The following is a 13,395-nucleotide window of genomic DNA, read 5'->3' as shown; positions in this document are numbered from 1 at the left end:
ATCCTACGTCTTTCCCGGACCCGCGCCCTGTGGAGAGATTCTCTTCCTCCTTTGCCCCCTGTCTGGGCCACATCTGGCAAGAGGCTTCCCGGAAGTTGAGACATCATCTTTAGGTATTGTAAATACCTGTTAAATAAGTGAACTGTACATTTATTTCTTTTCCCAGCTCTGGGCCAATCCCAGAAAGTCCGATGAGTTGTGAAACAGAAGCAGAAATTCCCAGTAGCTGTTGTCAATTGGCAACCGTCCCTGGAACTTTTCTCCAAAGAATTGTGTCCTTCATAGTCCTGAGTACCTGGCATATATGTTCGAATCCCTACTCAGCCGGATGAATGAATCCACTGCTATATTCCACACACTCCGCATATTACTACCAGTAGGGGCTGTATTTTATGTTGTTACGTTATTATTATTTTCAGGAGGGGCTGTATTTTAAGTACTCTAAAAGTTGACTTATTGAATTCGTTGGAGAAGAAGAACTGAGTTCTCAGTACATCTAATTCATGCTCTTATTTATTTCAAGCAATCTGGGTGTGTTTACAAACAAGTTTCATAGGGTGTCCTAGAATCTACAAATCTGGATGCTCTTTGTGAGTGAAATTGTTAGACAGCATCTTCCAAAGAAGCAGTCACTTTCTGACATTACAACTGAGGGATATTATGTAGGATGTGATGCCACTTGTGCAAAGGAAACAAGTAGAAGAACTAGCAAGTGTGTCTTAATTTTTGTCAGTGTTTAGGGCATGGAAAAGAATTCTTGCCCTTTGAGACATTTACTCATTTGGTAATTGAAATGCAAAGTACATTATGGAATTCAATGTACATTATGCCTTATTTGTTTATTTAAGAGAGAGCACGAGCTAGGGAGGGTGTAGAGGGAGAGAGAGAGAGAGAGAGAGAGGGAATATCAAGCAGGCTCTATGCTCAGTGAGGAGCCCAGTGCAGGGCTCAGCCTCCCAGCTGTGAAAGCATGACCTGAGCAGAAATTAAGAGTCAGAGGCTCAAATGACTGAGCCACCCAGTCACCCCACATTATGCCCCATTTAAAAAATAAAGCCACAGGAGTTCTTGATCTGGTAGTACAATACTAAAATTGTAACAATACAGAGAAGATGAGCATGATCCTAGCAGTCCAAATTCAACAGCACAATAAAAGGATTATACACCATGACCAAGTAGGATTTATTCCTGGAATTCAAGAATGGTTCAACATATAAAAATCAATCAGTATAATACACAACCACAACAAAATAAAGCATGAGTGGCCCCTGGGTGGCTTAGTCCTTGAGTGTCATACTCTTGATTTTGGCTCACGTCATGATCCCAGGGTCGTGGGATTGAGCCCTGCATCAGGCTCTGCAATGGAGCTTCTGCCCCTCTTCTCTGCTCATGCACACTCTCTAAAATAAAAATAAATAAATAAAAATAGGGGGCACCTGTGTGGCTCAGTCAGTTAAGCGTCCAACTTAGGCTCAGGTCATGATCTCACAGTTTATGATTTTGAGCCCTCTTGGGCTCTGTGCTGACAGCTCAGAGCCTGGAATCCGCTTCAGATTCTGTTTCTCCCTCTCTCTCTACCCCTCCTCCATTCATGCTCTGTCTCTCTCTCAAAAAAATAAATAAATAAAAATTAAATTTAAAAACATAAAGGGCAAGACAATATGATTGTCTCTATTGATGCAGACAAAGGATTTGACAAGATTCTACACTCTCTCATGATAAAAACACTCAAGCTAGAAATAGAAGGAAATGGTATGAACATAATGAAGGCCATCTATGAAAAGCCTATAGCTAACATCATACTCTATGGTGAAAGCTTTTCCAAGCTTCCCACTCTCACCAATCCTATTCACATCAAATTGGAAGTCCTAGCCAAAGCAAATAGGCAAGAAAAAGAAATAAAAGACATCCAAATTAGGAAGGAAGAAATAAAATTATCTCTCTTATTAGATGGCATAATCTTATATGTAGAAAACCCTAAATATTCCATAAGAAAACTACTAGAACATATCAACTGTACTTCCATAAAAAATAAAAATGAAAAAAAGCAAAGTCATAAAAAAAACCTACTAGAACTAACAACTGAATTCATCAAAGTTGCAGGATACAAAAACCAACACACAAAAATCAGTTTTTATACATTAATTTACAATCTAAAAAGGACATTAAGAAACAAATTTCATTTACAATGTATCAAAAAGAATAAAATACTTAGGTGTAAATCTAACCAAGGAGATGAAAGGTGAAAAGATGCTCACTAATTATCAGAGAAATTCAAAACAAAGCAACAATAAGATATCACCTCATGCCCATTAGGATGATTACTACGGAAGGATGGAAGGAGAAGAAAGAAAGAAAAGAAAGAAAGAAAGAAAGAAAGAAAGAAAGAAAGAAGAAAAGAAAGAGAGGAAGGAAGGAAGGAAGAAGAAGGAAGGAAGGAAGGGAGAAAAAGAGAAAAGAAGTATTGGAAGGGTTTGAAAAAATTGGAACTATTGTTCACTGTTGGTTAGAATGTAAGAGGGTACAGCCACCATGGAAAATATGGCAATTCCTCAAAAAACTAAAAATTGAACTATCATATGATCCAGCGATACTACTTCTGGGTATATATCCCAAAGAATTGAAAGCAGAGTCTGCAAATATATGTCCATAGCAGTATTATTCATGAAAGTCATGGGGTGGAAGCAATCCACATCTTCACTGATGGATGAATGCCTAAACGAATGTATACGTACAATGGAATACTATTCAGCCTTAAAAAGGAAGGAAGTGCTATAACATGGATAAAGCTTGAGAATATTATGTTAAATGAAATAAGCTAGTAACAAAATGACAATGTATGATTCCAAGTATAGGAGGTGTCTAATGTAGTCACTTTCATAGAAACAGAAAGAATGGTGGTTACAAGGCATTGGTGGGGAGAAGGGATTTGTTGTTTAGTGGGTATAGAATTTCATATTTGCAAGATGAAAAAGTTCTGGACATTTGTTTTACAACAATGTGAATATACTGAACATTAGTGAACTGTACACTTACACTTAGAAATGGTTAAGATGGGGGGCACCTGGGTGGCTCAGTTGGATAAGGGTCCGACTATTGATTTCGTCTCAGGTCATGATCTCACAGTTTGTGAGTTTGAGCCCTGTATCGGACTTTGTTCTGACAGTGTGGAGCCTGCTTGGGAGTCTCTCTCTCTCCTTCTCTGCCCTTCTCCTGCTCGAATGCTCTCTCTCCCTCTCTCTCTCTCTATCAAAATTTAAAAAAAAAAAAGGTCCATAGCACCATTATTCATAATAGCCAAAAGATAGTAACAACCCAAATATCCATCAGATGATGGATATATTATATATTTATATTTTGTATATAATATATATATATCCTATATATATATATATATATTGGATAGCCAAACTCATAGAGACAGAAAATAAATTTGTGGTTGCATGGAATTGAGGATGAGGGTGTATATGGGGGGGTGGAAGTTGGAGAGTGCATGCTTACAGGTACAGGATTTTTTGGGGGAGGTGATAAAAATGTTCTCAAATTGATTGTGTTAGTGGTTGCATAACTTTGGATATACTAAATACCATTAAGTTTTATACTTAAATGGGTGAAGTTTACAGTATGTGAATTGTATTTTCATACACTGTTTTCCTTTTTAAAGGTACAAAGGAGTCAGATTTCAGGAAGATCCATTCAAGTATTTGTTTGGCATTTAAAGAAATTTCAAGTTTTTAAAAGAAAGGTAAGAAGCCATGAAATGACCAGCTTCGTTTTTGTTCATGATGGGAAATAGTAACTTTTGCTCATGTTAACCGTGTCCACAGAGATTGTGACATTATTTTAGACATTGGCATTCTAAAAGGTATAACACCATTGTAAGTGTTATACTAGGTCCACACTAGGTCTTACTTAATAAAAAAAATTTTCTTGTTGTTGTGGAGGGACACCTGCGTGGCTCAGTCAGTTAAGTGTCTGACTCTTGATCTCGGTTCAGGTCATGATCTCTCAGTTTGTGACATCGAGCCTTGCATCAGGCTCTGCTCTGGAAGTGTGGAGCCTGCTTGGGATTCATTCTCTCTCTCTCTCTCTCTCTCTCAAAATAAATAAATAAACATTAAAAAAACCATTTTTTTAGGGACTGGAACTAAATGGTGTGACTTCATCATTGTTGTTTCATCTTAGGGTACAAAGTGTTTTTTCCTAGTTTTGGTTTTTTATTATAGAAGCAGGGCAAAGCATCAGCTGGGCTTCCACATTGGGAAGAATAAGAAATTCTCTCTCTCTCTCTCAAAATAAATAAATAAACATTAAAAAAACCATTTTTTTAGGGACTGGAACTAAATGGTGTGACTTCATCATTGTTGTTTCATCTTAGGGTACAAAGTGTTTTNCTCTGAGCTGGCAGTCAGCACAGAGCCCGACGCGGGGCTCGAACCCACGAACCGCGAGATCATGACCCAAGCGAAAGTCGGACGCTTAACCGACTAAGCCACCCAGGCGCCCCGCTACATTAGTGCTTTTTAAGCGTTGTACCCATCATCCATTATCAAGACTTTGCTGGGGCACCTGGGTGGCTCAGTCTGACTTCAGCTCAGGTTGTGATCTCATGGTTCATAGGTTTGAGCCCTGCGTTGGGCTCTGTGCTGACAGCTCAGAGCCTAGAGCCTGCTTTGGATTCTGTGTCTCCTCCTCTCTCTGCCTGTCCCTTATTCATGCTCTGTCTCTGTTTCTCAAAAATAAATAACTGTTAAAAATAGTTAAAAAAAAAAAAAAGACTCTGCCATGTTTATTCTTTCCTGCTTGATTTCTTTGTTTAAGGGTGATAAAGCAAATCCAAGGCATGTATCTTTTTCCTCATATGCCCAGTATGCATCTCTAAAAACATAATTTCTTGATCACAGTATCACATTGCCTCAAATAATCAGATCTCTTCATTTGTCTCCAAAATGTCTTTTATAGGTGGTTCATTCAAATTAGGATCCAGACAAGGTTCAAATACTACTTTTAGTTTTAGGTCTCTTAAATACCTCTTAATCTTTTCATGCCATTGACTCATTGCAGAAATAATTGTCCTATGAACTGTCCCATACTCTACACATGTTGGTTTGCTTCCTTGTGGTGTCATTTAACTGGGTCCTCTAAACCCCAGATGTCTATTAAATGGAATTTAGCTCGGGAAAGTGTATTTTTTAACGGGGGTGATACTAGAAATTTTACATTATTCCTTTTCCCTCTTTATCTTCTATTTCAATTCCATGTCCCCCCCCCAATTTATGTTAATGTAATCCTTTGTTATCCTTGCAAGTGTTGTATTGATCATATTTCTCTTCAACGAAAATGTAGACTAAAGCGGAGGACTGCTAGGTTTTCTCCAACACCTGTTCTCTCCCTCTTGTCCAGTATTAAAATGCTCAGACAAGAACCACTTTTCATGTGAATTTCTTAAGTTGGGGTCCCAGACAATTCAGGTAGAATACATTCGAACACCAAACCCATGTGAATGAATGCCCGTGGTTAAAGATTCTCATGGGAGAGTTGTTTTTCTTTTTTCTTCTCAGAAGCCAGACCAAGAAGGAATTCTTTTAAATCCATCTTTTCATTCAAGTTTAGCATTGGGAGAGTTCTGACTTTGTGCAGAATCTAAATTTTAACTCCTGGCCATACCTGGGCCTAAGGGCTCCTCTCGCAATGTCAAAATCCAAACGCTTGGGTTGCCCAGCCAGCACCAGCATAAGCATGCTCTCATCGTCCTAGGTTTCAGCCCCTCTTTATTTGTGTTCTGTGGGAGATTCCCTTACTCTCTTGCAAGCTTAGCTCTGAATCTGAAAATGTTTGTTAGGTTTGATCCAGCATATCTAGATGTTTTGAAGGACAAACGTTTTCACGTTATCTCGTTTCAGATATGGCTATAGAAATTCCCCACACTTGTAGCTCCCTTCAATCTGATACGTCCTCCTTCCATTCTTTCCCCCTGGAATCCTTGTTCCAGAGCAGATAAAATTCCCCGTCATTCCCAAATTCTTTAGAACAGTTCCTTTACCTCTTTGCATTAACTGTAACTTGGCTGTTCCCCCAGAGGCCTTGCCATGCCTAGAGCCAGTTTGAACTTGCTTTTCTCTTCATAGTCTAGACTCTTATTGTCATTTTAGGGTCTCTCCTCTCTCAGAATCATGCAATAACTGTCCTTCTTTAAAACATAGGCTTTATTACTTTACACCCTTTTTGTGCACTCTCCTTCATTTACTTAGGGCCTTGACGTGCAGGAAATTCCAACACTTCTGTGGATGACCCAACTAACCAACGCCTTAACCTCAAGGTCTCCTGCCTATCTTAAACCCAGGGAACCACAGTTCCTGCCCAGTTATGGCCACCCCCCACTCCCACAGCCACACCTTTGTTTTTCATTATCATCCTGGAATTAGACTGTTTTAGGAATCTTAAACCTTGATACATCCTATACTCCTCACAACCTGCTTGCCCTCCAGCTCTCTCACAAGTTTACACCTTGACTTTGTTCACCCCTTTAATCTCTCCATTCCTTTTCCCTAGTCCGTTAACTCTCTTGCACTGTTAGTCTTCTGTCGGAGGCCGGCTCCGGCAGGTCCAGGGGTCCCTGAAGGACGGACGGTGTCGGCGAGAGAGAGTGAGAGAGCCCCAAGATTCTTTCTGATCACGAGGCAGGCATCTCTGTCCTGTCGGTTTTGGTGTCTTTATTTAAAGGTTCAGCAACAACATGAAGTCAGAGAAAGGAATTTCTACAATGGGAGGCCTTTTGCGATAACAAGTTTTTGATATTCTGCAGAATTATCCCAGTCATAGTGAATTTACAACCAAGGAATTAACAGGATGCTCTTAGTGAAAAACAGGATAACATATAGGTTAAATTGTATATGGATAAGCTAGGAGTCATTCTGTTTGGCTCTCAAGAGGATGAATGATTCTGAATTGGTTTGTTTGTGGAAACTATCACGAGGGCCCTAAATGTGTCCGTCTTTGTGCCTGGGTTTATGTTTTAACCACTCTTATCTATCCTCATCCCAGCTGCCAGTGTAAGGGAGGGTGTTTGTGGAATGTAGGCCTTGAGGAAGGGACTGCCGTGCTTCACCAATTAGCAAAGATATATGTAGTAACTATGTTCAGCCCTTAACCCCAAAATAGGCTCTTTGTCTCGGGGCCAGGCTCAATTGTAACTCTTGTGTTCTTAACCCCCTTTATTATCTAAGTCTTGGATCTGCAAGGCTGATAGGAAGAGCCTTTTGACAATCATCCACAGAGCTTTCATCTAAAATCTCTCTTGCAAAGGCAGGAATATGCTTTTCCTTATGAGGTATCTGTGTTCAGAATATTGGTCATATGTAATATTGTGAGGCCTGGTCAATACCAGCACAACATGAGCCAGTAGTAGCAGGAGATACCAGTTTTCATTTTCCATGGCAGGAGCTGTGCAAACACTGCCATTTCCTCGCTGTGACTGCCATCCAGAGAGGCCGGTGCGGCTCCCGGCACTCTTCTCTTTCTTTCTATGTATATTCCATGGTGCAATACTCACCCACATTCTTGCCACCCACTGCAGCTTCTCAGCTTCCTTATCTTTCTGTAGCATCTGTAGCATGCAAAATCTGTACCTGGGATTAATCTAACCATGAGCCTTCTCCCATCTTTATACTTAAAATTAAAATAAGGTACACTGGTGCCATTGGTGCATGGTCTCCAGCCTCACAGGCCCTCAGCACTGCTTCAGTCCTTTTATGAATACTGGACCAGTGCCTCCTCAGAAGCCTTGAGTTGAAGATGACAGGGCTATCTATTAAAAGGAGCTTGAGTGCCTGCATTGCTGCTTGATAAAGCCGTTTAGTGAACATGTTGGGCTTTATTTGAGCCAGAAAGAAACACCAGTTGTGTTTGAACCATCAGACATTTGGGGATTTATTTGTTATAGCAGCTACCGTTACTTTAATTAATACAATGAGATGCATTTTGAAATTATAAGTTTCATCAGTAGTAATAGAAAATTCCATTCAGAAACAGTATTATAAAATTTAATCACTTTGTTTTAAAATACCTCATTGGGGCACCTGGGTGGCTTAGTCAGTTAAGCGTCCAACTCTTGGTTTTAGCTCGGGTCATGATCACCTGGTTTGTGAGTTCAAGCCTCACTTCAGTCTCCATGCTGATGGTGTACAGCCTGCTTGGGATTCTGTCTCCCTCTTTCTCCATACCTCCTTTGCTTGCTCTCTACCTCTCTTTCTCAAGAATAAATAAATAAACATTTTATTTTTTAAAACTTTTTATTGAAAAGNTACTGAGCCACCTAGGTGCCCCTTTAATGTTTATTTTAGAGAGACAGAGAGAGAGAGCGTGAGTGAGCATGAGGGGGGAGGGGCAGAGAGAGAGGGAGACACAGAATCTGAAACAGGCTCCAGGCGTTGAGCTTTCAGCACAGGGCCAACACGGGGCTTGAACTTATGAACTGCAAGATCATGACCTTAGCTAAAGTGAGATGCCTAACTGACTGAGCCACCCAGGCACCCCAAAACAGGAGCTCTTATATGTTGCTGGTGGGAATGTAACATGGTACAGTTGCTGTGGAAAACAGTTTGTTGATTCCTGGAAAAGATAAACATACAACTAGTAGCAATTCTACTTCTAGGTTTATATGTATCTAGAATAATTGCAAATAGAAATGTAAATAAAATCATGTTCATAAATATTCTTGGCAGCACTAGTTATAATAGCCAAAAGGTGTAAACAACTCAAATGTCCATCAACAGACAAATAGGGAAACAAATTGTGGTATATACGTCTANTTTCTCCATACCTCCTTTGCTTGCTCTCTACCTCTCTTTCTCAAGAATAAATAAATAAACATTTTATTTTTTAAAACTTTTTATTGAAAAGTTTTTTTTCCTAATGTTTCTTTATTATTCAGAGAATGAGTATGGCAAGCTGGGGAGACAGAGGATTCCAAGTAGCCTCGTAACTGTCAGTGCAGAGCCTGATGTGGGACTTGAACTCACAAACTATGAGGTCATAACCTCAACCGAAGTCAGATACTCAACCAACTGACCCACCCAGACACCCCAGTAAATAAACATTAAAAAAAAAGTAAAATAAAATACATCATTAATGATACAATAAAAAACCATACACCTTTGGGGTACCTGACTGGCTCAGTCGGTAAAGTATGCAACTCTTGATTTCAGGGTCTTGAGTTTGAGCCCCATGTTGAATATATTACTTAAAAATAAAATACTAAAAAATTTTTTAAATAAAAATCATACACCCTTGAATAGACATTTCTCCAAAAAAGATATGCAGTGGCCATCAAGCTTATACAAAGATGTTTAATATCATTGGTCATGAAGAAAATGAAAATCAAAACCACAGTGCAAATTCACTTCTTATCCACTAAGATGACTATAACAAAAACAAACAATAAAGTAACAAATGTTGGCAAGGCCATGGAGAAATAGGAACTCTTACATATTAAAAAATTTTTTTTTAATGTTTTATTTTATTTTATTTTATTTTTTGATTTTTTTAATGTTTATTCATTTTTGAGAGACAGAGTACAAGTAGAGGTGGAGCAGAGAGAGAGGGAGACACAGAATCGGAAGCAGGCTCCAGGCTGTCAGCACAGAGCCTGATGTGGGGCTCGAACTCACAAACTATGAGATCATGACCTGAGCCGAAGTCGGCCGTTCAACCTACTGAGCCACCTAGGTGCCCCTTTAATGTTTATTTTAGAGAGACAGAGAGAGAGAGCGTGAGTGAGCATGAGGGGGGAGGGGCAGAGAGAGAGGGAGACACGGAATCTGAAACAGGCTCCAGGCGTTGAGCTCTCAGCACAGGGCCAACACGGGGCTTGAACTTATGAACTGCAAGATCATGACCTTAGCTAAAGTGAGATGCCTAACTGACTGAGCCACCCAGGCACCCCAAAACAGGAGCTCTTATATGTTGCTGGTGGGAATGTAACATGGTACAGTTGCTGTGGAAAACAGTTTGTTGATTCCTGGAAAAGATAAACATACAACTAGTAGCAATTCTACTTCTAGGTTTATATGTATCTAGAATAATTGCAAATAGAAATGTAAATAAAATCATGTTCATAAATATTCTTGGCAGCACTAGTTATAATAGCCAAAAGGTGTAAACAACTCAAATGTCCATCAACAGACAAATAGGGAAACAAATTGTGGTATATACGTCTAATGGAATATAATTTAGCCATCAAAAGGAATGAAGTATTTTTTTTTACGAATAATTTATTGTCAAATTAGTTTCCACATAACACTCAGTGCTCATCCCCACAAGTGTCCTCCTCCATGCCCGTCCCCCCCTCCCCCCCATATCCGTCAGTCCTCAGTTTTTGTCAGCATTCAAGAGTCTCTCATGGTTTGCCTCTCTCCCTTTCCCCCACCATTTCTCCCCTTCTTCTCCCCCTTGTTCCTCTGTCAAGTTCCTCCTAATCTTCCTATACGTGCAAACATATGATATTTGTCCTTCTCTGCCTGACTTATTTCGCTCAGCATAACACCCTCAAGGTCCATCCATGTTGCTACACATGGCCAGATTTCACTGTTTCTCATTGCCATGTAGTAAAAGGAATGAAGTATTGATACATGCTACAACTTTGATAAACCTTGATAATATGCTAAATAAAAGAACCCAGACATAAAAGGTCACATATTGTGTGATTTCTTCTGTATGAAATATTCAGAATAGGGAAATCTATAGAGCCAAGGAGCAGTTTAGAGTTTGGTGGAAGGGATAGGGGGAGTGGGGATGGGGAGTGATAACTTAATGGATATGGGGTATTCTTCTGGGGCAATGAAACAGTTTGAAACTAAGGAGAGTTGGTTGTACAACATTGTAAATACACTAAATGCCACTGAATTGTATGGTTTTAAATGGCTAATTGTTTGTTATGTCAATTTCACCTCTTTTAAAAAAAGAACAGAAAAGATAACAACTATAAAACTATAAAAGAAAAAAGAAAAGTTAAACCACCTATAATCCTCATGCCCAGAGGTAATCACTATTCCTATTTGGCTGTGCTAGATTTCCTTCTAGACTTTTTTTTTTTTTTTTTAATGTGAGATTATACTAGTTACATTGATTTGGAAAATATGTTATTTCATTTAATAGATCATGTGTCCTCAATATTTTTAAAATGGCATACAATGGTGATGGAAATTATCTGTATCTTGACTGTATTAAGGTTAATATCCTGGTTGTGATGTTGTACTACAACTTTTCAAGATGTTGTCATTTTGGGGGGAAAGTAGATGAAATGTATATTGGATCCCTCTGTATTTTTTCTCACAACTGTCTACAAGTATCTTAAAAAACTAATTATGGGGCACTTGAGTGGCTTAGTCGGTTAAGCATCCGACTTCAACTCAGGTCATGATCTCCAGGTTTGTGAGTTCGAGCCCCATGGCAGGCTCTGTGCTGACAGCTCAGAGCATGGAGCCTGCTTCAGATTCTGTGTCTCCCTCTCTCTCTGCCTCCCCCTGCCCCATGCTTTGTCTTTCTCTCTTTCAAAGATAAATAAAAAAATGTTAAAAAATCACACTATCAAAATCAGTTTCGTTAAATATAAAATAGGGAAATCATGAAACGTTTATTAGGAAACAACATTTTGCCAGGCTTTTTAATTATTTGAATAGGTGATATAATCATAAGACTCAAAATTTTAAGAATAAAGAGTCATGTAGTAAAAGTATTCTTTCATCCTTACTCCTCATTTTGAATCCAACCTGCCTTATTCCTGTAGGGTCATTGTTTTTGTTGTCTCTTATATCCTTCCATGGAATATAGGTATATACAAGCAAATTTGAATACAGATTGATATATTCTCCCCTTAATATAAAACTAATTATGAAACTTAATATAAAACCAAAAAAATAGCATGAAATCACTGTCTTGTACTTTGCCTTTTTCCTTTAAATATACAAATGTATGTTTACGTGTGTATATGTGTGTGTGTTCTGTGTGTATAAATTGGGGGCTTTCTATATTTGCTCACAGAGAAATTTGCCTCTCTCTGTCTCTCTGTCTCCCTTCCTCCCTCCTGCCACATAGTATTCCATAGTATGGTTATACCATAATTGTTGCCCATAAATTTTGCCCATCACTAAGGGATTGTTTTATTTTTTTTAATGTTTGTTTTTGAGAGGGAGAGGGAGAGTGTATGCCTGCAAGAGAGTGAGAAGGGTAGGGGCAGAGAGGGATACAAAGGAGCCGAAGTTGGATGCTTAAAGAACGGGCCCACCAAGGTGCCCCACTAAGGGATTGGTTAATAAATAAGTTAATTTCTCGGTAAATAAATTATGACATAATTCGGAGGATACCACGAGAAAAGCCAGGGGTAGAGCACCTTTCCTGGGAAGCAGCAGCAGCAGATGTGGAGGCTCTCAGCTGAGGCCTGCCTGGAGGGTGAATGTAGAGCCATCCTCCAACACTAGGAAAGATGACACCACTGCTGGCAGAATGTGGGGCTTCGAGAAGTAAGTCTAAGGCTTTCCCCCAGCCCACCACTTCTCCCTCAGCCTCCTCACTCAGCCCTCCCCTTTCCATGGCTCCTTTCCAGTATTTTTGCCTCAACTGCCTTCTCTTTAAAAACCATCTGATCTGGGGCACCTGGGTGGCTCAGTTGGTTAAGTGTCCAGCTTTGGCTCAGGTCATGATCTCATGGTTTGGGAGTTCAAGCCCCGTGTTGGGCTCTGTGCTGATAGCTCAGAGCCTGGGGCCTGCTTTGGATTCTGTGTCTCCCTCTCCTGCTTACACTCTGTCTGTCTGTCTCTCTCTCTCTCTCTCTCTCTCCCTCTCTATCTTAAAATTAAAAAAAAAAACATTGAAAAAAAAATTTTTTTTAAAAAAGAACCATCTAATCCCAGGGGTTCCCCTGCTAACTCCTCCCTTTCTGAGGCCATCTTATTCATATTTCAGTAACCATACGTTGATGATTCTGAGATGTACGTCTCTAGTCTAGACTTCTGAACTTCTAACTTGCACATCCAGCTGCCTCCTCCCATCCACTTGGAAGTCTAAAAAGTACCAACATTTCTTCATTCCACTCATATCTTCTAAATCTGGCCTTCGTCCACTGTGTCCCCTCCCAGGAAATGGCATCTCCACTACACAAGCAAGAAACCGAAGAGTCCTCTTCAACACTTTTCTCACTTGTGTTTCCCTGTATACTCCCAGATACCCCTTGGGTCTGGTCCCTTCCATCTCTATACACTGCTCACTCTAATCCAAATTATCCCTGTCTACTACAGTCTCTAAATGATGTCTCTTCTGCCCAGCCATCCTCTCAACATTGCAGGTGAAGTGTTTTTTTTTTTTTTCAATTTGAAATCAGATTTTGTCACCTGCCTAAAT

At 39.6% G+C, this 13,395-nt stretch overlaps 1 protein-coding gene across 1 annotated transcript in view; it reads left to right on the top strand.

The window, feature by feature from the left end:
- Positions 1 to 13,395, top strand: part of TAT (tyrosine aminotransferase) — a 70,284-nt gene that overhangs the window by 13,988 nt on the left and 42,901 nt on the right. The window contains exon 13 of the transcript XR_013333227.1: positions 3,665 to 3,745. The gene's annotated coding sequence lies outside the window, so the exon portion shown is untranslated. The remainder of the gene's footprint in view (positions 1 to 3,664; positions 3,746 to 13,395) is intronic.

Source organism: Crocuta crocuta, unplaced genomic scaffold, assembly GCF_008692635.1.
Source record: "Crocuta crocuta isolate KB4526 unplaced genomic scaffold, BGI_CrCroc_1.0 scaffold388, whole genome shotgun sequence".
Classification (NCBI taxonomy): Eukaryota; Metazoa; Chordata; class Mammalia; order Carnivora; family Hyaenidae; genus Crocuta; species Crocuta crocuta.
Note: the sequence above shows the minus strand (reverse complement) of the source record. Positions and strands in the feature narration are given on the sequence as shown.